This window comes from Cuculus canorus, chromosome 4, assembly GCF_017976375.1.
Source record: "Cuculus canorus isolate bCucCan1 chromosome 4, bCucCan1.pri, whole genome shotgun sequence".
NCBI lineage: Eukaryota > Metazoa > Chordata > Aves > Cuculiformes > Cuculidae > Cuculus > Cuculus canorus.
In genome coordinates, this window is record NC_071404.1 from 59,639,136 (window position 1) to 59,662,158 (window position 23,023).

The following is a 23,023-nucleotide window of genomic DNA, read 5'->3' on the forward strand; positions in this document are numbered from 1 at the left end:
TGCCTGTAGAGAGATTTTGACAACTCCCCTCTGAGTGCTAAAATGCTGTCAGCTGAAAAACTGAGCTGTTTGGGCAAATTGATCCAATTCTGACAGACTTCCTGTCTGTTTTCGTCTTTTCTCTCTCAATCAAAAGCTTCCTAAAGAACCCATGTTTTCAGTTCAAACTCAGAGAAAGGGGAGGATAGGGCATATTACCTACTTTTGCTGTTCATCATTAACCTAGCAGGACAGAGAAAACTGTGAGAGGAAGAGAAAGGTCTCAAAAGTCTATTACATCTCCCCATTGCACACAGACAGACGATCTGAATATAACAGTTTCCTTAACTCACATATAGCAACCACATAGGGACTTTGACTGCTAGGGAGGGTTAGAGTCAATATGTTTTGGGTGCAGACAGTAACAGCATAGGAGGCAGAGCTTTTAGGTGTGATGATATCTCCAATAACATGCAAGCTGTTGGATCAGCCATCCAAAGAAAGCCTTACTGGGATTTTTTCAGTAATCATTAGCAATCATCTCCCCCTTCCTGAGCCCAAAGAAAACGAGATCTAAGCATTTTTAAACCTTGTCCCTAGCTGTGAATATATCTGTAACCTTTCTGCATCAGTGACAATTCTGAATACAATTTTTGATGGTCAAATCCTGAGAGCACTCTTACTGCTTTATAGCAAAGATTAAGAATGCTCCTGTCACAGTCAGTAAAAGTGCATCTCTTTCTACCACCTCTATTGGGAGCTGCAGAAATCCTCAGTCCTATAAGGTGAAGCAGCGCTGAGCATCCCAGAAGCACCTTGCAAAGACAATTTGGGGCTGTGTTGTTTTTGCACTCTTTTCACCTTTGATGTAATGTAGCTTTACAATTCGATGACTGCTGTCATGCTCGTTGGTCTCTCTCCACAGTTTTTCTAGTTAAGTGCCAAAGCATAGTGATGTTTGCTTACATTTCCTCTTTACTTTCCTGCTGTAAACTCAGCTAGCGGAACCCATGCTCCATGTGGCCAATTTTTAAAAAATTTCTTTTAAAAGACCAATGCAGCAGAATTGCTGATTAACAGATTCGAAGAGATATGAAGTCTGTAGCGCACCGATTTTATTTTTGTTGAAGTCAATGACGGACTTTATAAACTTCATCATGTCTCGTTTCATTGTTTAACAAAGCCAGTAATGACACCAGGAGGTTTTACCATCTGTTCCCTTCATGCTCTCATCCTACACTTGTATCTTCCTACATGGCCAGGTACAGACCAGAAACTGCACAAGCCCACTGACTCAAAGTAACTGCTTGTAGAACACAGTTCCATACATTAAATATCATTCTACAGATCAGATGTTTCACAATAGGTCAAATATCACTTTTGTATCAGATATTCTCTACTTGGAACCTGAAGTCTTTAAGGCCCTTCAAGCACAACTCTGGATTATTCTTATCTTCGTTCTCATGATGTTGCTTTAGGCCTTTGGACTACAGTTTTGATTATAAATCTGCATACTGCCTAGGAAAAGAAGATCCTGACTGATAGTTCTTGAATAATAAACATTAATGCTTGCCCAAGCTTCCTTTGCACTGTATCAGCCGTGCTGGTTGGTTGTCCTTTGCATGGGCTGCAGACAGGTATGCAAGGGCACTGCTCTGTCTTGCTAGCACTGGGCAAGGGTCCCGAGGCACCGTCAAATTTCCTGATTCCACTTATCTAGCTGCATATATGCAGGGGTAAGAGGCATATTACACTATACAGTTTTCTGATGTGTCAGTCTGGTCCCAAAAAGGATTGCAGGAGACATATGGCATGGCTGAAATAAGACCATAGGGTCTGAAAAGTACACCCAATAGGTGCTGTGTTTCAGCCAGGCTGAAAACTCTTTCAGCTCCTTCTGCCTCAGGCTCCTGCTCTTTGCAGTGAAATATAAAATTAATAGACAGATATAGTCCTGACTACTTCCTTTGCAAGAGACAATATTCAAAATGTCCTTAGTCATTTATTTCATCACCTCTGAAACATAATCAGTCAGTGCAAGAGCAATGTTTGGGGTTTTTTTTCCCCTTTAGAGCCACAATCCCTTAGTTGCTTCAATGAATGTTCAGATATACATATTCATATATGCTTGCCCTGATCACGATCTCAAGCTAAATTTCCTCTAACAGGCTAACCCTTAACCTTGAGTAAGTGTTTTTTAAATGATCTTTTGATCAAAGAATTGACAAAGTCAAGCTTCAATTCTCTGGCCAACCTGGCCTCTGTAAGTAACACAAAGCTCTTCCTTTACCCTCTTGCAACCCAAGCAAAGAAGAAGAACTCTTTCTGGCCAGGTATCTGAACGATGTCGGATTCTCAACTTTCAAAGAATTAGTAGCTTCACACTGAGCAATGGTAATGGCTATTTCATTGCCAAGGAGCCTAGGATGGACAAATGCTTGTCTTCTTTGCATTAGGGAAAGGATAGAGCGACTCTGTTTAATCCTTTAGGGCTATATCTAATACCATTTAGTGGCTTTTGTGCCGCTTAAAGGGAGGTATGATTTCTAGGATTGAACATGCAGTCTCAATAACATTGGCCTTTCCAACTCTGATTGACATAATAGTTTCAATTGAACTAACATTGGTTGAATGGCTCAGTGACTGCTACAGCAAGAATTGAGTGTACACGCAAATCTGATAGAAGACACTAGTAACCTGTACTACAAAGAAGCCTACTTGCTGCAGCTAGATTCTTAGAGCAGCACAATCTCCTTAGAGAACACAAAGAGACTGAAAAAAACCCAAAACATTCTGTTGTGGAAGTATCTGTGACTCCACCTTGGCAGCAACACTTACAGGGAAGCATAAACTCATCATTTTAAAACCAGCCATCAGTCCTTAAGGAAACCAGCTGAGTGTTGGGCAAATCTGAAACAAAAGTACACTTCCTTTCTACAGCCCCCATAGATGGAAGGGAATGCCACCGAGGAATGTGGCTGCACTGCTCTCTGTGCCAGGTTACCATTTCAAAGTGAGACTGAGCTTCTTTGCACAGGCAAACTTTTTGTGCAGGAGTTCAAACTTTCATTGTCTAGGAATGAATTGATTAGAGATGGGGCTTCCTTCTCAAGTTACTGGATCTGAGGAATCATGCTGTTGTTATTTCCAGGCAAATCAAACAGAAGCAAAGACGGACAATAAATGGGGAGGGAGAAGTCCCTAAAAAATCCAGAGATAAACCCTGATGTATCTACGAAAAGGACAAGACTTGCTCACCTTCACAGCAGGTTGGAGATCCTGGCATCCAATACTGTATCACTATGCTCAGGGAGCCAGTCCTCTGAAAGCTTTCCCTTTGCAAGAAGCCAGCCAAAAATCTCCAATTAGTGTCATAGAGATGACAGGCCAGATTGCAAACTGCCTGTTGCTTGACACAAAGGTGGCTTTCAGCTCACCATAAGCAGAGGTTTAAAAGCCACTACAGAAGATTTTATTAAGGAGCGAGACAAAAAGAAGGGAACAATTACAAGACAAAGTGTAAGATAACAAAATGTTTGTGCTGTGTATTGAGGGAAGCAGGTACCTCAGTCAAGCTGATTACAAAGGTTACAAATGAGTGAAACAAGTTTACAGGTGCTGGGACAACCAGAAAAAAACCAAAAAACCAACCTGTGAAAAAGCCTCAGTTTGTCACGTGCTTGAAATGACATTGACATTGCTCAAAAGCCAGTGCTGGGAAGACGGTTCACTGTCAGCCTCAAGCATGTACAAGTCAGGAAAGACACCCCTAGATTCTGAGATCACATCCTAGGACTTTAAAGTCAAAAGAAAATAAATCCACAAGAAAATATTAAATATTGTGGATTAGGCTTTTCCTCACTGTGCCTCAAAGTCTTCAAGAACTGTGTCTTAAAGCTTCTCTTAAAAATGAAAAAAAAATAAAAATAAATAAATTGTACTTTTTAATAGAACCGAAAATCCTGAAGTCACAGAGGCTGAGGTTCTGGAAAACCCATCACTGTGCTCAACAATACAGTCACTAGAATTGACAGCCCTGAAGTTTGAATTCAGAGATCAAAACACAGAGCCTGTTTTTGTGAAAATTTGTAATATTGGGGGGCCATTTAGAAAATGAAGAAAGCAGAACACAGCCCTGGATGCCCAATCGTTCGGTGATCTTGTAAAAAAGTCAGGATGTTGGAATTTGCACTGGAGCTCATGTGCTCTGTCATACCAGCTCTGCTGGGGACAACCTCCTTCAGGAAGGTTAATGATAAATTGGGACAGGGAATATTGCTGAACAGCTACAGTAGCTGGGCAGGTCATGTCTGCTTGGATTCATGGCACCACAAATTAGAGCCATACCTTTTAGCTATCCACTGTGTATACCCCACACATGCACAGAAACACTGTGACAGCTTGAATTGTTCAGCAGGAGGAATCATATTTGAAACAGTATGTCAGGTTTTGATTAAACTGGCAATTAAATAAGCAAGAAGCAACATGCCCTGGGGTTTCAGAGATGATAAGCCAGTTTCAAGACAAATGTCCAGATCTTTAGGTGGTGCCAACAGCTACAACTTCACTCTTTCAGCAGGGTCACACCTTTCAATGACAATCCAGCCCTCTCCAGTCTGGAAAAGAAATAATGATATAAATGGATGTGAACTACATTCAGCTGGGAAGAAGCCATTGTTCTGGGAGGCAAAAATTGACACTTTGCAGTGATGTTTAATACAACAGAAGGATTTGCAGCATAGTGGCAGGCTGCCCACAAGAATCCTCAACCATGTCAGCCTCCATTCTCAGTTGTTGTTAGGCTTTTTGACTACAGGCAGCTGGGCAAAAAGGGAGAGATGAGAAAATGAGCAGATACTCGATGCTCCTAGCATCAGAAGCTGGTAAGCATCTTCAATCCTGTTTATAAGTTGGCTCTTATTAACTAAAATAATACAACTCAGTGAACATCTCAGAGTTTCAACAGTGCAGGACAAAGGAGAATTTAGCAATTCTATCATAATCTCCCCAAGCTGATGATCATCTACCAAAATTTAATCCATCTCATCTATAATGACCTTCTACTAAGTAGAAGGTCTCCAAGACAAATAAATTAGAGTCACCTAAGGTCAGCAGTCCTACTGCTCTAATTATAGCTAAGAAAATCATCACAGACAAATTAATGCACTGGTGATTTCAGAATTGATCAATATACATAACCAAAGGATAGACTGTTGTCAGATGGTGATTGTGTAGATGCTTTGATGTCTGCAAACCCTTTTTGATCTGGTCCACATCTCCCAGTTTCAAACCAAACTTATAGAATTCAGTTTAAAATACTATCAATGGAATAACAATACGGACAGAAAAGGTGATAAGCTCACTTCGGGGTGCAATTAAATAAAAAAAAAAATCACGACCATCTGAGGATGTGACTGCAGTTGGAGAAGGAGGGCCCTATAACACCAAGTAGAAAAGCAAGTGTGTGCTCCTAGGAAAGCAGAACATCCAGAAAGAAATTCAACCCAGCTCAGGAAGATGCAGGGCCTGGATCCATCCCTGCCTCTCACTTAGAAATACATGGAAAGGCACAAAGGCTATTTTTTAACCAAAGTCATCTGTGCTTAGCTCTGCAACAAAGAATGGCCTCATAAAAAGGCCCTGTTCACAGTTAGCTCTGCTGGCCACCTCTCTGTAATGCCTCTACTTCTGGCATTTGACATTTTCAACCACATCATGCACATCTCAGCTCTCATTGCTGATTTGTTGTTAGTATGATGCATCAGACCATCACAAAATCTGTGCACACAATGCATCCCTGCTAAATGCCAAGCCCTTCATGCAAGCCTGAAGCTGAATCTCAGTCCTTGCATGCAGCAATACAGATTAGATCTTCAGCTTCGTCTTACCATATAACTAAACATTGAACAATACTAGTTAACTTGCAGCTAGTTAACCCTAGTTAAATGCAGCTAGGGTAAAACACAACTGTTTTCTCCCTATGCACTCTTAAGGCATAAATATTTATATTGATATTTATATAGACAAATTTATCACCACTGGGCATAGTTACAACACCTATCCTAACACAAGGTTTATGAAGATAAAAGATTCCATACCAGAATTGTGAATAAATAAATTACCCACTAATTTGCTTGGCACACTTTTGCATTTTCTTACAACACAAAATGAAGGACGGGTGATTGATCTTCCTACGCAGCAAACTGCCTCTCTCTGGTCAGTTCAGCAAGGACTGCTGAGATTTTCCAGCACTTGCCACCAGCAGAGGAAAGTTATGAGCTATAGTAAAGGACAGAGTATGAAACAGCCACAAAATAGCTATAGGACCAGCTAGGAAGGCCAGAGGATATTCCTTGTTAGAGCCTTTTTGGGCAAATAAACCACAATTTCTCTGCTTGATCAAAACCACAACAAGGACTCAAATCAAAACCAAGAGCTTCACATTGCTCTGGCAGGGCTGAGGGCCATAATGTGAGTCCAGATCACTGCTGGACAGAAAAAAAACTGCCCTCTGAGAGAAATTGTGATGTGCAAAGATCTATTTTTATTATGACCTGGAACAAAAAGTTTAAATTTCTAAGGGATTGTGACTTGCAAACAACCTTGACTCAAAGGTGACCAAACCTTTAATTTCCACAGAACTAGTTTTTTTTCCCTTTGTAATATTAAAGTGTTCCATATTACACATAACAATAAAACAATAATGCAACAATAATTTAATATTATTGATGAGAACAGCAGCATCCAAAAGGCATATTTTGATACTTTCTTGCCAAAAAAAAAGAACAAATGCCTTCAAAATGTTTTGATTTTATATAAATGGGACATTTTTCAAGAAAAAAAATCCAAACATTTTATCAACAGTTGTTCAGTGTGCTGTCATGTCTACATCTAAGCCCCAGGATGGTATTAAAAAGACCTTCAAACTTCCTCCCTCAAGAGAAGGCTGAAAACAGTGGTGTCCCAATTCTCCCCCTATGCCACCTGGATAACTCTTCTCCTGCCTGTGAAAATCTGTCTCTGAATTTCTATCAGGCTGATGCTCTCTCCCCTTCAAAGCAGTGATTGTACTTGGAAACACCAAAGGTTAAAAAGCACTGCCTAACAAACCAAGACAGTAGAACAGTGTCAGTTAAGAATGAGTCTTTGCTTCAACGCAAACCATAGGAAAATTACTTAATTCAGGAAATCTGCCCATTCCCTTACAGTCTTGTTGCCCCACTTCGGTTTGGTTTGGGCCTTTTTCGTATTCCATCAAACTTAGTATTCATAGAATTGCTTGGTTGGGAAAGACCCTTGAGATCACCGAGTGCCACTATACCTGTCCACTACTAAACTGTATCCCTAAGCACTTCATCTACCCTTCTTTTAAGTACCTCCAGGGATGGTGACTCAATCACCTCCCTGTACAGCCTGCGCCAGTGCCTGAGAACCCCTTCGGTAACAAAATTTTTCCTGATGTCTAATCTGAACCTCTCCTGGTGCAACTTGAGGCCATTCCCTCTCGTGCTATTGCCTGTCACTTGGGAGAAGAGACCAACACCCACTTCGCTACAATCTCTTTTCAGGAAGTTGTAGACAGTGATAAGGTCTCCTCTCAGCCTCCTCTTCTCCGGAATAAACAACTGCAATTCCCTCAGCTGCTCCTCATAACATTTGTTCTCCAGTCCCATCACCAGTTTCGTTGCTCTTCTTTAGACATGCTCCAGGATCTCAATGTCCTTCTTATAGTGAGGGGCCCAAAACTGAACACAGTATTTGAGGTGCAGACTCACCAATGCCGAGTACAGGGGCACAATCACTTCCCTGGTCCTGCTGGCCACACCGTTTCTGATACAGGTCGAGATGCCGTTGGCCTTCTTGGCCACCTGGGCGCACTGCTGGCTCACGTTCAGTCAGCTGTCAACCAACACCACCAGGTCCTTCTTTGCCAGGCAGCTTTCCAGCCACTCTTCTCCAAGCCTGTAGTGCTACACAGGGTTGTTGTGCCTCAAGTGCAGGACTTGGTACTTGGCCTTGTTAAACCTCATCCCATAGCCCATTGATCCAGCCTGTTCAGATCCCTCTGTGGAGCCTCCCTACCCTCAAGCAGATCAAAATTTCCTTCCAGCTTAGTGTCATCCGTGAACTTACAAAGAGTGAACTCGATCCCTTTATCCAAATCATTGATACAGAATGGGACCCAGCACCGAGTCCTCCGGAACACCTCTTGTAACCAGCTTCCAACCGGTTTTAACTTCATTTACCACCACTCTTTGGGCCCGGCCATCAAGCCCAGCATTTTTTTTCCCAGCAGAGGGTGTGCCTGTCGAGGCCATTTACAGCCTGTTTCTCAAGCTGAATACTGTGAGAAACAGTGTCAAAAGCTTTACTAAAGTCCAGGTACACTCTATGAACAGCCTTTCCTTCATCCATTAAGCAGGTCACCTTGTCATAGAAGGAGATCTGATTAGTTTGGCAGGACCTGCTTTTCATAAACAGTTGACTGAGCCTGATCACCTGATGTCTAATTAGAGTCAAGGAAGCCTACCAAACACTTGTATCTATCAGAACATGTGCATTGTGTTAGGAATGGTTGGACTCGATGATCCAGTGGGTCCTTTCCAACCTGGTGATTCTATGATTCTATGATTGCTTGGGACAGCTTCATCCATGGAGAGAAAAAACGTTCCTCTGTCTGTAAAGCTGCTGAGTACATCCTCATCTTCCATGTGAATAAAGGTATATTTAGTTAAATCACCTTGGCAACTGAGCCAGCTTGCAAATCCTGCTTTTTCAAATATATCTCATAGACGTGAAAATATCTATCTATATATGCACATAGGCACACATACTTATATCTAAAATGTGCAAGACTTACAGACGATAGTACATCCTCCAGTAGTAGCTTCACATGATTCTACGTTCAGTGTCTGATTTCACTTGCTGAAAGACGAAATTTAAACACCAAGCAGGCCTAAATAGACATCTCAGAGTTGCAGGTACGATTTTTACCAAGCCAGCAGCTATCTCATAAGCTCTCCCTATAGAGGTCAGATGAGGTATTTCTGGAGAAGAGTTGCTTCCCTGGGACACAGACATTGACTTCAAGTAGAGTTTTTAACCTCCTGCAATTCAGAAACAGGGCCAATTTTGACCTTGAAGCACTGCCCAAACAAAAGGCACCAGTATTTTATTAATAGATAACAAAACCAGCTACATAAAAATCCAGATAGAGAAGATGAATTTTTAATTTAATGCTTTTGAATTGCCTGGAAGATTTTCTTTTCTAATAACTGGACACAGTTTTCAGGCATTCAGTATAACAACATTTACGATGCTAATAAACACATTTGTCTAATGAGTATCTCTTGGTAATCTTGCCTGTAATTCAGGAAACCCAAATGCAGCCGAGATATAAATATGCACATACTAAAAGCTCAAATTGAAGAAAAAAAATCAATTTAAAGTTAAATTACCCATCTTAAATTTCAGTTTAAAGGCTACTAGAAATACTGAGTTCTTGAACTTCAATTAATCTTTAGCTATTAAGCCAGAAGGGCAAAAGATTCTTCAGAGTATCAGATGGGAAGCTGTAAAGAGCTCAGATCAGCTTGCAGATGGACACACTATCACATGCCACTTAAATGCCCAATTCACAGCTCTGCTGGGACGGTTAACTCATGCTTGTTCTAGATTCCTTTGGGTTTCTTTTTTTCCAGGCATCTGTGTGTGACTGTCTACAGGCACGTGGCATATGTTTTCCACCTTCACTTCTCAAGGATTAATTGGCAGAAATGCTTGTCATATTTAAATAATTTTATTTAATTTTCGCTGTATGAAGATATTTGGGCAAAATGGAAAAATAATCAAAATTTTTTTTTTCACCCTTTATAATGAGAAACAGTTGCATTCCTTGGATACTCAGCTGCGACAAGAATATCACTCTTGATTGTTAAATATGCAACAATAAAAATAAAAAAAATCAATGACCAATCTCTTGTAGTAGAAGAGTGACAAGGCCAGGATAGGTAAAATAGATCTTCAGAATCAAAGACAACTGAATATCATAAAGATACAGAGAGGGGGACAAGATGACATCAACATCCCACATGGAAGCATTCAAAGGATTTTCTTACAGGTTTTTAAAGAAACAAATAAATAAATACTTTTACTAAAAGGCTCAAAGATGCCTCTTCAATGAGTCATGCCAGGCATGAGAAGTGTCACCTTTAGTGACAGGCCACCGTCTCTGCCATGCACCGTAAGGGGTAAATGGTAAGAGATTTCATAAAATTTGACAGTCTCACTTTTTTTCTAATTTTGGGCAAAAATATTAGCTTGTTTTCTGTGGTCTCCAAGTGGAAAGAAAGGAGGCCTAAGTCCTCCTCTCCCCTTGTTGTCATCTCTCCTTACACACAACCATCAGAAAAGGGTTTGATTTCATAAAAAAATACCTGGAAAGGGGCAGAGAATAAAAGACCTACTGGATATCTTCTATTATTATTACTATTATTATTATTGTTATTATTATTATTGTCATTGTTATTGCTAGCTTTGTGATACACAAAACCTCTCCTCCCAGAGTCTCTGGCCCTTTGCTAGGTCCATCTTCAAACTACAACTGTTTAAAGACCTCACTTGCAGCCAGACACAAGCCTCGCATTTTCCCCAGCTCCCTGTTTGATACCAAGAGCCTCAGATATTTTTTTATATGACCCACAACAGCTAAAAGGCAATCTCTGTATCAGGATGCACAAACAGCGGTGCGTGGGCATTCTTGGCCAGCCCTAGCCTACACAGTAGCAGATAACTTCCCAAAACACCAGTGCCTCTGTTCCCTCAAAAGATCCTCACCACCACGGCAAAGAAGCAAGGAAACAGATCATATCACAAAGTGACTTTGGAGGAATCAGATTAGCACCACGATGCTAAACAGGTTTCCACGGTCCATGGACAGAAGCAAGACTCAAGTTTAATCATGACATCAACAAGTTGCGGATAAACCTCAGGCACGTATGAGTCCACATCTGATCCTTCTCCATCCACAAGGCTTCCAGAAAAGATGAATTAAAGAAATGCACCAATGCATGATATGTTTTTAAAAGATTATTCCTTTTTGCAGATTAAAATTAGCTTTCAAATCAGAGTAGAACAGTGACAGCAAAGTCACTGTAACAAAACCTGTATCTGGAGAGGACCGACTTTTACATCTCTGGATCTACTCAGTCAAGCAAAGACATTTGTTGTTACTAAAAGTCAACTAACTGTAGAAATGAAACTTTTCACATCATTTCCACCCAACCCAGAAGTCATCATAAGGTGGAAATATAATGAAACATATAAAGGCCATAGTTCAGCAAGGCGATGCTTACTGATTTCAGTACGTAAATCAGGTTGCAGGGAGATCAGCAGCACAAGACTCCCATTGGCACTACCCTATACTACGGTTATTTTGGCTAATTTGAATCTTTTTCTTTGGCTACAGCTGATTCATACATAGTCAATGATGCTGGGATGATGACTTGCAAATGTGCCCAAGAACTCTATGGTCACAAATTACACTGTAAAGTGAAGAGAGGACTTCCCTAGCCCTCCTTCATATATGCCTATTTTAAAGTCTCTCCACAATGATAAAGTGAGAAATGGAGGGTAATATGACATGTCTACTATCACAGTGCTTAATCTAATGAACCCACAGCCACAGCCTCTCTCAGGTGTTCAATACCATAAAGAAATGCCTGAAGGTGAAGTTTATCCAAAATACCACAAACCCTGGTGTTACAAAGAAAAAAAAATGCATTCTGACAGCAAAGTATTTCAATTTGAATTAAGACATTTTTAATGCAGCAAATTTATATTTGCATTTTAAGAAATTTACAACTTCTCTCCACCAGAACTTGCCAGTACATTTTGACATAAAAAACCCCAAAACTGGTGTAACAGAACTCTTAATACAATTTATGGTTCTTTACCAAAGTGCTTCTTGTATTCTCTATAGTTCACTTCCTGTATAATCTCTTTTTAACCCAGTGTAAGTACAGATTCTTTTCAAAAGAGGGTGGGAAACAAAAGGCAAAAAAAATACAACCAACAATTAGAAAACCCATTTGGAATTAAATCTTCCAATACGTTATGGAAAAACTGCCGGAACGAGTTCTGCCCTTTCCAATGGACAGATGTTCTCATCAACGAGAAAACTAGAACTTGATGACAAACTCTGAGATTTAAATGTTACTCCCTACCACTCTGGTTCAAATAAAAATGGAAGTGGCATTAAGAGAGCAGTATGCAAGCTCTGCAGACTGGTAATTTCTTCTAATTAAAAAGCAGAGTTTATAGACACATTTAGTGACACTCATCCTTAAAGTACACATCTGAAAACAGAAGGCTTTCTTGTTTTTAGTGCCCAGAAAGCTATTTTCTCATTGCTAGTGAATTATTTGCTTTCTTGGTCTACTCAAGAACTCCCACTCCACCTAACAAGTTTGTAACATCTTTAAAAAAAAGAAAACAATACCTCAAACCTACCAGCAACTCCCACAGAAGGCAGCATTCTGAGCAGCATCTGAGCAAGATGCAAAGAGTGCAATTCAAGAAGCACATTTCTGACTTTTTAAATGTGATGCAAAAAAGCACAAAAAGGACTTGCAGATCGGGCACTACAACCAAAACATGTACAATGTGAACACTATTTTACTTTTTTTAACACTGGAAGAGCCTATTCACCCAAGAAAAGCATTCCATGATTTGACACATCAATTGTCTGGGTGTCTTTCTGGAAGGTACACTTCAGAGTCAAGTCATTAGGAACAAGAGGAAGCAGATGAAATCCAATAGAATGCATTACAGAGGTCAGACTAAATGAGCTAACGGTCCCTTCTGGTCTTAAAAAATCTATTAATCTAATTTAATTCTCTGTTCCACTCTTTATACCAGAGTCAATTTAAACTCATTTATAAGAAAAGAACAAATTACAGTAGCCTTATACAACACACCATATTCTGACTATGCAGTTTTAGACTACCCAAAAGCTTCATTTACTTCCCCCTGAGCTCAGGAGGAGGCTTTACTTATCCATAAGTAGAGCTTATATTTACAAGGAAGGTAGGCAGAGGCATCTCTCCCAAAATACCGCTGTATATATTAACACATTAAGCTATACAAATTGACCAGAAACTTTCCAGAGCACTTTCCACCTCGGCTTGTTTTTTGTGAGTGCTGGCATTCTCTACTCAGCCTGGTGTGTGCCATGGTGAAGACCACAACATTTTTACCGATAACATCTGTTCCAGTCACTCCAAGGATATTACTTGTGAATACTCGTAACATACTCAATATCACACCAAGAAAATACTTGGCAGTCACTGTCCAGTGAGAAAAGCAAGCACTTACATGGAGAAAGCCAAACAAGTGAATTGCTTTTAGTTCCTCCTGTGCATACATATGAAATATATTTCATTACCTCTCTCTCCAAAAAAAAAAAAAAAAAGGGAAAAAAAAGAAAAACAACCCTCTTTTTCTATTCTATGCAGCCTTCCCTCTGTATTTTCCTCCTCCTGGAGCCTGGGTGTTCGCATTAAAGTCACCAGACATTTGCTTAATTCAGCAGTACAAGAGTGCAAAACATCACATGAATTCAGGCTGATTGACCTTAGCTACCCACAGCATCTTTCTTGCATGCTTTAGCTAGAGGCAATAATTTAATGTCGTCAGAGGGGAAAGCACATGAGGGCTCACAAAAGCTCTTCTTCACATGCTGTTCTGGTTTGAGCTAAAGCAGAACCAATTCTCTATTTCTTCAGCTATGCTGCTTCTGAATAACTTCAGTTTCTGAAAGCTACCAAGCTGTTTTTCAGACAATGTCTGCCTCTAATAGTGATAACACCTGATGTTTATCATCAAGGTAATAGAGCATTGGTTTGTAGAGAGGCCATTGCTCATATTTATTCCTGTGTAAACCAAGACCATCCTAGAGTTGGTAGAATACCATAAGCCAAAGGGCGGAAGAGGTGCACCTGCAAGGAGAAGCAGACAGGACAGGTGACCCAAAACTGACTGAGAGTATTCCATTCCATATATGTTATACCTAGCATAAAAGGTTAGGGATCATGAAAGTATATCTCTCTTTGGCTTCTTCGATGGCTGATGTCCAGTGAAGATTTTGTCCATTTGTCTGCCCCGATCCCGATTCACATGTTCCTGGATCCAGTTCCCGAACCCAGCTCTTGTCTGCCACTGAGTCCAGTCCACACCTTTCCCTGCACCTGTCCTGCAGTGTTAGCAGTGACATGGTCATCAGAGAATTTTGAATTGATTTTGTTTACTTGTATGTATTTTATTATTTTCTTATTGTTATTTTCCTTTTCATTATTATTGTTTTGTTTCCAAACCACAAGTCTCTCTTTCGCTCATTTCCCTTTCTCTGTGGGGAGGAATTGGATCTAGTAGAGTTGCCCAATTTAGCTGCTGATTTGGCCAGGGTTGGGGGCTAAACTGGGACACACAGTATGCTGGAAACGTCCTACAAACAGACTAAGGACTTCTTCTCTGCTGGCATATTTATACTTGATGATGCCTCTACTTCTTCTCTCTGCCTGCAGTACACAGGCAGCCCTTTCCCCGTCTCCATCCTAAACACTGACAGATGAAAAAGAATTGCAGAGCTGCCTAATGTCTCATTTCTCCAATGGGTGTGTTAATTTATTCCAGCTATTTGAGGGAAGCATGAATGGCACCCCAGTAAGCCAGCACAGACTAGTATAAAGGCAGCTGATTTTCCCATCTTCTGTTGTGGTCAGTGTATAACTTCTATAGTTTTCAGCTCTGATGTTTCTTTGCTTTTTTTCCCCCCTTCCTTTTTGAGTCTCAAGCAGCTGGTACTTTGTCAGAACATAGAACAGAGAAGCTATGTAACATGAAACATCCAGTTTACTTGTTCAGTGCCAGTCTTTTTAAACTGAATCCCATGTTTCAGTGAAATTTGCCTAAAGCCCTGCTTCCTCTGAGCAGTCTGCCTTAAGTCCTGTTTCCTCTCAGAACATTTTAATCAAGCAAAAATCCTATTTACAGCAAAGAAATCCTGTTACAGCGGACAATCATTACATAGTTTTAATGGACACGTCTCTTTCACCTAAGCCTTCATTATCTGCTTTACCCTCCAATCATGAGCACACCCTTAAACAGAAGTATTTTCAACATAAAAATGTAGGGCAGATATTTTGACTCAAATTCATATGGATATTGACTATTTGTTCCAGCTTACAATTTATATTTATATATCTTGTTTGGATGCTTTAGACACAAATCAGGAGATCAAAAAGCCTCTCATCTGCAAAATACAGTTTCTTCCAGGGCTAACAGAAAATCACTGCAGATTCGTTCCCAAAGCCCCTAGACCCAAGTCCCAACAACTTCAGAGGATTTGTCTGAATAATGGTTGAGTTAAAACTCCCCAGGAACTTAGGGATTTTGTCCAAGAAACTTTTACATTACATCAACCTTTACCCGTGCACAAGGCTTATGCCAGCAGACTCATCGGAAAGAAATGGACACTGTTTTATTAATGTTTTTTTTTTTCCACAATCCAGCTCTCTTGATTTAACATAGTTACTAATGCTACAATGCACTTCAAACAGATGTGCTTCAAAGTGCCTACTATCTCTTTTTTCTGGGATCTCCCTGTGTTCCCGTGTCAGGTTGCTGACAGCATCATCAACTAGCAATTTACAGCCCTTCATAGCTAGTCCCATTTCTCCCAGAATGTGGAGATCTTCAAACTAACTACCAAGATTCTTTTTGAACCTACCTACAAGCAACCCATCAAATCCAGCCCTAACATGAGAGTTCAGCTGGTATTTTTCAAGGACGAGTTTGACCTTTCCATTCCTCACATATACCTTAGGTGCTTTTTGTCACGATAGACACCTTAAGTTGACCTGAATGATGCTAAGGGCATCATCACATCTCCCTGAAGTCAAAGGAAGATTCAGTAAAGACCTCACTTAAAGGTTCAGTAATTTTGTAGCTTACTTTTAAAGGGCTTTTTACTCTTCTGTAAGCTAATTATCAAGGCTAGCAGTATAAAGGGCATCCAATGCATCCTCTTCTTGCATTAACTGAAAAGCAGAATATGGTAGGGCATTCACACCTGCTTTCTTGGCTTTCTTGGTTAAAAAAAAAAATAAAGAAAATCTAGCACAGCAGAGTGCTGGTAGCATTGAAGAATTTAATTAGCAACCTCGAACTAGAGTTCAGGAGATGAGTTTTAATAAACGCTGCTAAAAATATTACAGTAGTCATTTCCAGAACAAACACAATCAGTAGCAGACAAGCGAGGAGAGTGATCAAGACCCATGAGCTGCCATGGTGGAGGCATTTTCAGTGGGGAGCAGGAATAAAGGCTGCTCATTTTAAAAAACACATTAGCAAAAAACCAAGATTCCACATGAAGAAAGCATCTAGGACGCCATGTCCCAAGCCAGCTTAGTGGCTCTGCAGCCATGCCAGAGCAGAACTGCAGGGAGCAGAAGGGTTTGCACAACATCAGGACAGACTTGAAGAATCAGGTACACAAACATAATTTAAGATGAGAGGGTAATGCTTTGAGAAGGAGCCTGGCAGGTCATAATTCTGTTTTGTGGTGGGAAGAAAGGAGCTGGCAGAGGCAACAGGAACATCCTGGAATCTCTAGCTGGGCTAAACCGCCAACATGGTGCAGACTCCCATCACTGCACACAAGCCAGCAAAATCTGCTGGCCAAGGGGTCAATGATGCATTCATCACTAAAAACTATGTGTAAAAATCCAACACTCAAAAGCTATATCTAGTACATGACACAGTCCTTTCCTCCTTCAAAAGGTGGCCTCGGACTTTGCTAGGTATCACCAGTCCCTGTCTCTGGCATACAGCTCACTTAAAGGGCTGGCTGTCACACTCATAGTTGGCTTTGCTGCAAAGTATTTGTATCAGACAGATAAGCTTTGGTGAATACCAGCGTGACAACCCGGTGGTCTTGAACTTCATGAAACGACAATTAATTAAAACTTCTGGCTGATTTCTCAAGCCAAAGAGCTTGCTGCAGAAGAGGAAGAGCTGCTATCCTTCATATGCAGTTAATGCTTTTTTCCCTATGCAATTATCCTGCTATCTTCAGCAGTACATCCCATGCTTGCTGCCAGGAACAGCCACCTGAGCTTTTCAGACATGTTCTTGGCAAGGTGCTTTTTCCCTCCTGGCGTTTGACAGGATTATGAAGTGCTGAAGTCTATGGCCTTCCTTTGTTTTGACTTTTGAAAGTGAAGTTTAGCTTAATCATTTTGCCTCTTGTTGCCTTTCCCCTACTTCAACCATCCTGGCTGCCCACCAGCCCAGTCCCCCAGCATTCCTGCTCGCGAGCCCATAGGAACAGGACCCCAGCCCGTGCTTATTGGCTCTGACTTCATGGTATGCAGGTCTTACAGCAGATTCATGTTTGGTTTGCAAAGGCAAAACCTGTTCTCTAAAGAAGGTACAGCAGTATCCCAGTTTAGCTCCCATGGGTTAGATGGGTTAGATCTGCTGTACCATTTTCCCAGGCTGGCTCAAATAGGTGCCTTGTAGTAGGAGCAGTGACTTGAGGAAAAGGAGGGTTCCTCTACCTTAGCCTGGTAAGGCCATCTCCTGTTCCACGGTCCTACTGAGAGAAGTATATTTTTATCTAGGAGGAGGGAGCAACCATATATTTATTCTTCCTGGAGAGGCACGCCAGCTGTGCTAACCAAATAGTAGTAAAATTTATGAAATGCTCCACAAAGGGAGTGTTTTGAAGCTGAGGAATCTTGCACTTTTTAAGGATCTTTTGGAATCTTAAGGATCTTTTAAGGATCTTAAGTAGAGGAAAGAGTTCAAACTTCAGCCTTCCTGACAAAAAGCAGAAATCCCTAATTTCAGAAAAATGTCCAGTGGCATAATACTTTTTTATCATATTTTTAATCAAACACTGTTTTATAAAGAGGGAAAATTTAAAACAGGACAAAAATGAAGAGACAGATCAGGCCTCAAAATGGGGAACAAACACAGTTCTGTATCCCAGCAAACCCAAGGCACACGAAATATCCTCCTGTCCTTCTGAGCTTAAGGTATCAGCTGGCCAGCAAATGTAGGTTGAGATGCCAGCTTTGTTATAAAAGATGAAGAATCCCTGTGCTGCTTTCTTCACCTCCAAACATAGACATGTCATCCTATCTTAAACATCAAAAAAAGGCCTGAAATATTTATAGAATAAATAGGACATGCATATATGCACAAGTTTTAGAAGATAAAAGCCAGGGTCCCAGTCACAATATGGGTCATAGCAGCAGCTGCTGAAAGCAAGCGCTGATATCTCTGAAAACCTCCAGCAACGCCCTGCAACCAGCAGCTGTCACTGTAAGCAATGAAGAGGAACAGGAGCAAGAAAGATAGGGATGTTCCTAGATGGGAGGAAAGCAACTGGAAAATAAAAACACAGGAGATGCTGCAATTAAAGACTCAGCAGCTCCCTAAAAATGGCCTTTGTCTGCCAGGAGAAGCTGCTCATCAAAAAACGTTCAGCTGGCCTTTTAAAATGCAGCCTGAATTTAACTTCAGAGATACTAAGCCTGGCTTATCGCAATGAGATCTCAAAGTGATGTCAATTCATATCCTGTGTACAAGTGGGTTTTAAGATTCAGCAGCTCTTTTGATGCATTTCCCAGGGAAGGATGCAGGGCGTTAAAGGCGAGAGGAAACCACTTTCAGGTACCTATTAGCACGTGAAAGCTTTGAAACATTCAAGATCCTCTGCCCACTATCCACATTACTCAGCTGTCAAAGGAAAGGCCTCAGATTTATGATGTGAAAATTACATTTTAACGAGATGTCATATGTGTTTAAAGTTCTTATTCATCACCATACTGCCACGTCTTTTACCCAAGACACAAATGCACTTAATTAGCATATTATAAGGACAAAGGGTTCACCTTATCTGCATTGTAAAACTGCTTTGGGGAAAAAAAAATAATAAAACAACAAACCAAACTCAACCACTCTTACTGAATAAAATGGTTGCAATCACATGTCAAGAGTGTCCCACAATATTTAGCAAAATGTGGAGGATAAAAATTTGACATGCACCCTCTGAGGTTTTTAAAATATCACAGATATGGATGAAAGCTTTATATCATATTTAACTACTGGCCTGGCAGTCCACAGTGTTATTATGCAATCTATGGAAGGCACTGAAGCACAATGAGGCTGCGTTAGAAGTCCTATATCATATCACAGCATTCCTTATGTATTGGGCACATTTATTAACTTCATATATCTATTAAACACCTCCTGTTGTAATGCCTGTGTCTCCTGGACATAATTTAAAACACCTCTTTGAAAGCAGAAGGTCTGTATTTCCCACATCACTTGGAACGTCTGTCAGGACATTCAAGTTGCAGACATGCACAGCAGGATCCTTATCTGGTTCAAGTCCTTCCCTGGACTTCTTCTGTGCTGAACTAACGGGGCAGCCTATGGTCCCAGACCCTGGTCTAAACGCTCAGCCAGCAAACTGCAAGCCCTCACAAAAGAGCTACTAGCATCGGCATGGGGCACCTAAGACATCTACTAGACAAAACTTTCTTCTGGTTTCTCTGCTGCCCAGGAACCCCTACCTGGTGCCCAGCAGGGAACCATGATTGCCTGAGTAGGTACGGAGACACAAACCCAGGAGATGCGTGTTTGTATGAAACATGGCTCCGGGAAGCAGGATGGGAGCACTTTACCTTTTTGGAGAGGAAGATTTGTTGATATTTTCTTGAATTTGTTTACGCAGACTGCATCACAAGTGGGTGATGATTAAAACAGGTAACTCAGGTGAATATTAAGACTGATTAGGTTGCAGAATTTTTTTCATTCTGTTGATACAGCCTTTCGTTTCCCTCTCTAGACGTCTAGCAGGGCACAAAAAAAAAAAAATAACAACCTCAACACTCTTCTGGGTTCAACTTCTTGAAGAATGCCATGGAAAACACTGCTAGAGATGCAGAGCTATTCTCACTACCACTTAAAAATAGCAAACTTGAAAGCAGCTATAAAGAAATAACCCGAAATTCAGGAGCATTTATGGAGAAGCATCCTCTAAACCTCACATCGTAAGGCCAAACAGCTCAAAGAAAATATGCAAAAAAGGCTCTTGGTATCTTCAAGTTCACTTCTTGAAGACAAACATTAATTACAGGTTTCCTGAGGTTTTCTGGGATTTGCAGGCACTGAAGAGCTTCCAATATTGCTTTCGGGATAAATGAAAACAACTCCAGACAAAAGAAAAAAAAATAAAAAAAAATTAAAAAAAAAGCTTTGCAAAAACTTTGCAAATTCTTAAAATCCAGCTTTTCCCATTTCTGAGAAAAATAAAACCAGTTTTGATTCAATCAGGAGCCCTGAATTGCTTCTAGATCAGTTGAATCTAGCTTTGTGCCTCACTCCAGACTTTGGGATATGTTTTCTTCCTTGATACCTTCAGCTGCTATGGAAGCTGACCACAGAAATTCCTAGTTTTGCCACTCTTTTACTCCAAGGAGTAAAAGCCTATTTTCTTAAGCAGTGGGTGAGAGAAGCTCTGCGACAGTTCCAAGCCGACATGCACAAACAGACCTTTAATTAAAAATCACAGAAAAAGTTCAATCACTGTGAAGAGTGAGTGAGTGTAATCCCTGCCTTTCGTATAAGCTAAGTGACTTCTCCCATTTCCTTTAGACAGATTGGGAAATGACAGAAAATGTTTGATTATAAGTGAACTGGAGCCCCCAACATCTGTTTTGTTTAATTTAGATGTGCTTGAAATGTATGATATCAGAGATTTCAAATATGTTGAAATATGTTACTGGCTATTTAGGTAGCTAACTATATCACTTTTCTTGTTCCAATCAATTTTTGGTTTTAAGAGGTCTTCTCCTAAAACTTTGCCCTTAATTGTTTTTTTAACGACCAATTTGTTCAACCCATCAATTTTACTATCTCTCTTTTATTTGCTAATTAAATAGATATTGTTTACATATTTTGCTACTTAAACTGTAACCCTATGTAAAATGGCTGCATTGAACATTGCCTTGCTATAAACAGAGAAACACTGGTGGTTTGGGAAGAGGGAAAACATATATCCACCACCCATAATAAATAACTAAATAATCAAATAAAAACACTCTAGGTCTTAACTACTTCCCTAGTGTTTCATCAGCTCCTGTTCGGCTCTTTGGTGAGGAGCTGGTCTTAAGCCACCCATATATTTAGTATTGTATATAAAGCAATGCAGCTAATCAGAAAATGTGTTGTACTGAACTTGGAAGAAAAAGAATCATGCAGACCTGGTTTCCCAGCTCCTCTCTGTAAATAAATCCAAGTGTCAAGCAAGTGTTTGCTTACCTACTCATTTTAAAATCAGTGCTTCTGTTTGAGTGACTTGTAAAATAATGTTTCCACATATAAGGCTGTGCAGGTAACGGAGCAGTAAACTCACTTTGCAAAGTTATTTTCCTTCACTTTATAATGCCTTGGCCCACTTGAACTGTCTCACTAAGAATTTCAGTTCCTGTCACAGCAGTCCTCTCAAAAGTCCTCTAAACCCATAAAATAGTAAGGAAATGGGATCCTTATGCATTTCTGTGAAAAAGGAAATCCCAGCAATTTTCAGACATGAGAAATGCATATAAAGTTCAGCTTTGTGCCCACAATACACAGCTATAAAACACTGGACAAAAGGAATACCAGAAAAGACTCACCAGATTTCCCAACACCAGCTTAACTCTCTTGTGTCCACAACCCAAGTCCAAAACTTGCTTCAGCTTTCTAAGGTGCTGGGGAACTTTAAATTCTCATCCAAACATGAGTGAAAGTAAAGGGGCTTCAAACTAGAGTGACACAAGGACAAATTAAGTCCTTGCACCTCGCAGACTTTCAGCCCTTTGCAAGGTTTTCACCTGCTCTCCCATTTCACCAGCTTAAAGTGGGAAAAAAAAGAGAGAATAATTTCCTTTTTCATAGGAGAGTACAAGGTTGGGTTTTTTTTTTTTCCACTAATTATGGCCTCTTTTACATAAACATGCTATTAATGACAACGGCCACCATGTGAAAAAGCAGCAGCAATGATTTGAAGCCCTGAATCCACTCGTAGAACTCCAAGTTTCTGATTCAAAAGAAGAATGTTTTGGGAACAGCCATGTTATGAATCAAATAGTTTACTGTCCAAATTATATTAATTCTATCTTTCCTCTTACTTTTTCAACCTTTCTGAAGTATGCAGTCCACCACAGGAACTACCTGAAAACTGTGGCTACATCATGTACAACAATAACCATTTGAAAATGACTGAGCAAATGCTGTTTGGGAATTCATGCACTGGCATATGAGTTTGACCATGAACCAGGATAAGTCATGTTACGAATAAAATGGCAACTGTGAACATAATACTTGCAAAACGATGAAGAAGTTGGTAAAGTTAAGTGAATATAACGCAAATAACTAATTACTGGCACAATTTCTACCAGGAAAAAAGGTGGAAAAGCTGGGAATCCTCTGGGAGCCAGGCACTCTTCTCTTAGACAAAGTATAGTAAGTCATAGTAAGTCATCAAATACCTCAAGAAGAAAGAGCAACTTTAAAGAAAACAACAATTTGGATTTCGTTGTCAATAGACACATGCTGGAGAGCGAATGCTCACATATGCTATTAGCAGTGGCTTCCCTAAACAGCTCAAACTTCCCCAGCTTAAAGGAACAAAGTCATTTAAATGGGCCAGTTTTCCCCCAACTGCTTGCACTGACATCATCATCCACACTTTGTTTTGCCAAAATTCTTGCACAAGAGATGATCTGAAGTATGGTGTAAAATTCAGTTAAGGAGAAAAGAGTGATATCCCTGTATGCAAACAATATCATGGGCATGTACCTGTTTCAGGTTAGTTATGGGTAGCACACTCCTTTCTACATTTCATCTCAAACTAAAATTAAAAAAAAATATATCTGCATGTATCAATGTCTTAATATCCATCACAGTGTTTGCAGTGGGGCTTAATTTA

The 23,023-nt window shown here is 40.3% G+C and overlaps 1 protein-coding gene across 18 annotated transcripts in view; it reads right to left on the minus strand.

Moving 5' to 3' along the window:
• ADGRL3 (adhesion G protein-coupled receptor L3) overlaps positions 1-23,023 on the minus strand; it is a 532,152-nt gene that overhangs the window by 166,244 nt on the left and 342,885 nt on the right. The window lies entirely within an intron of this gene.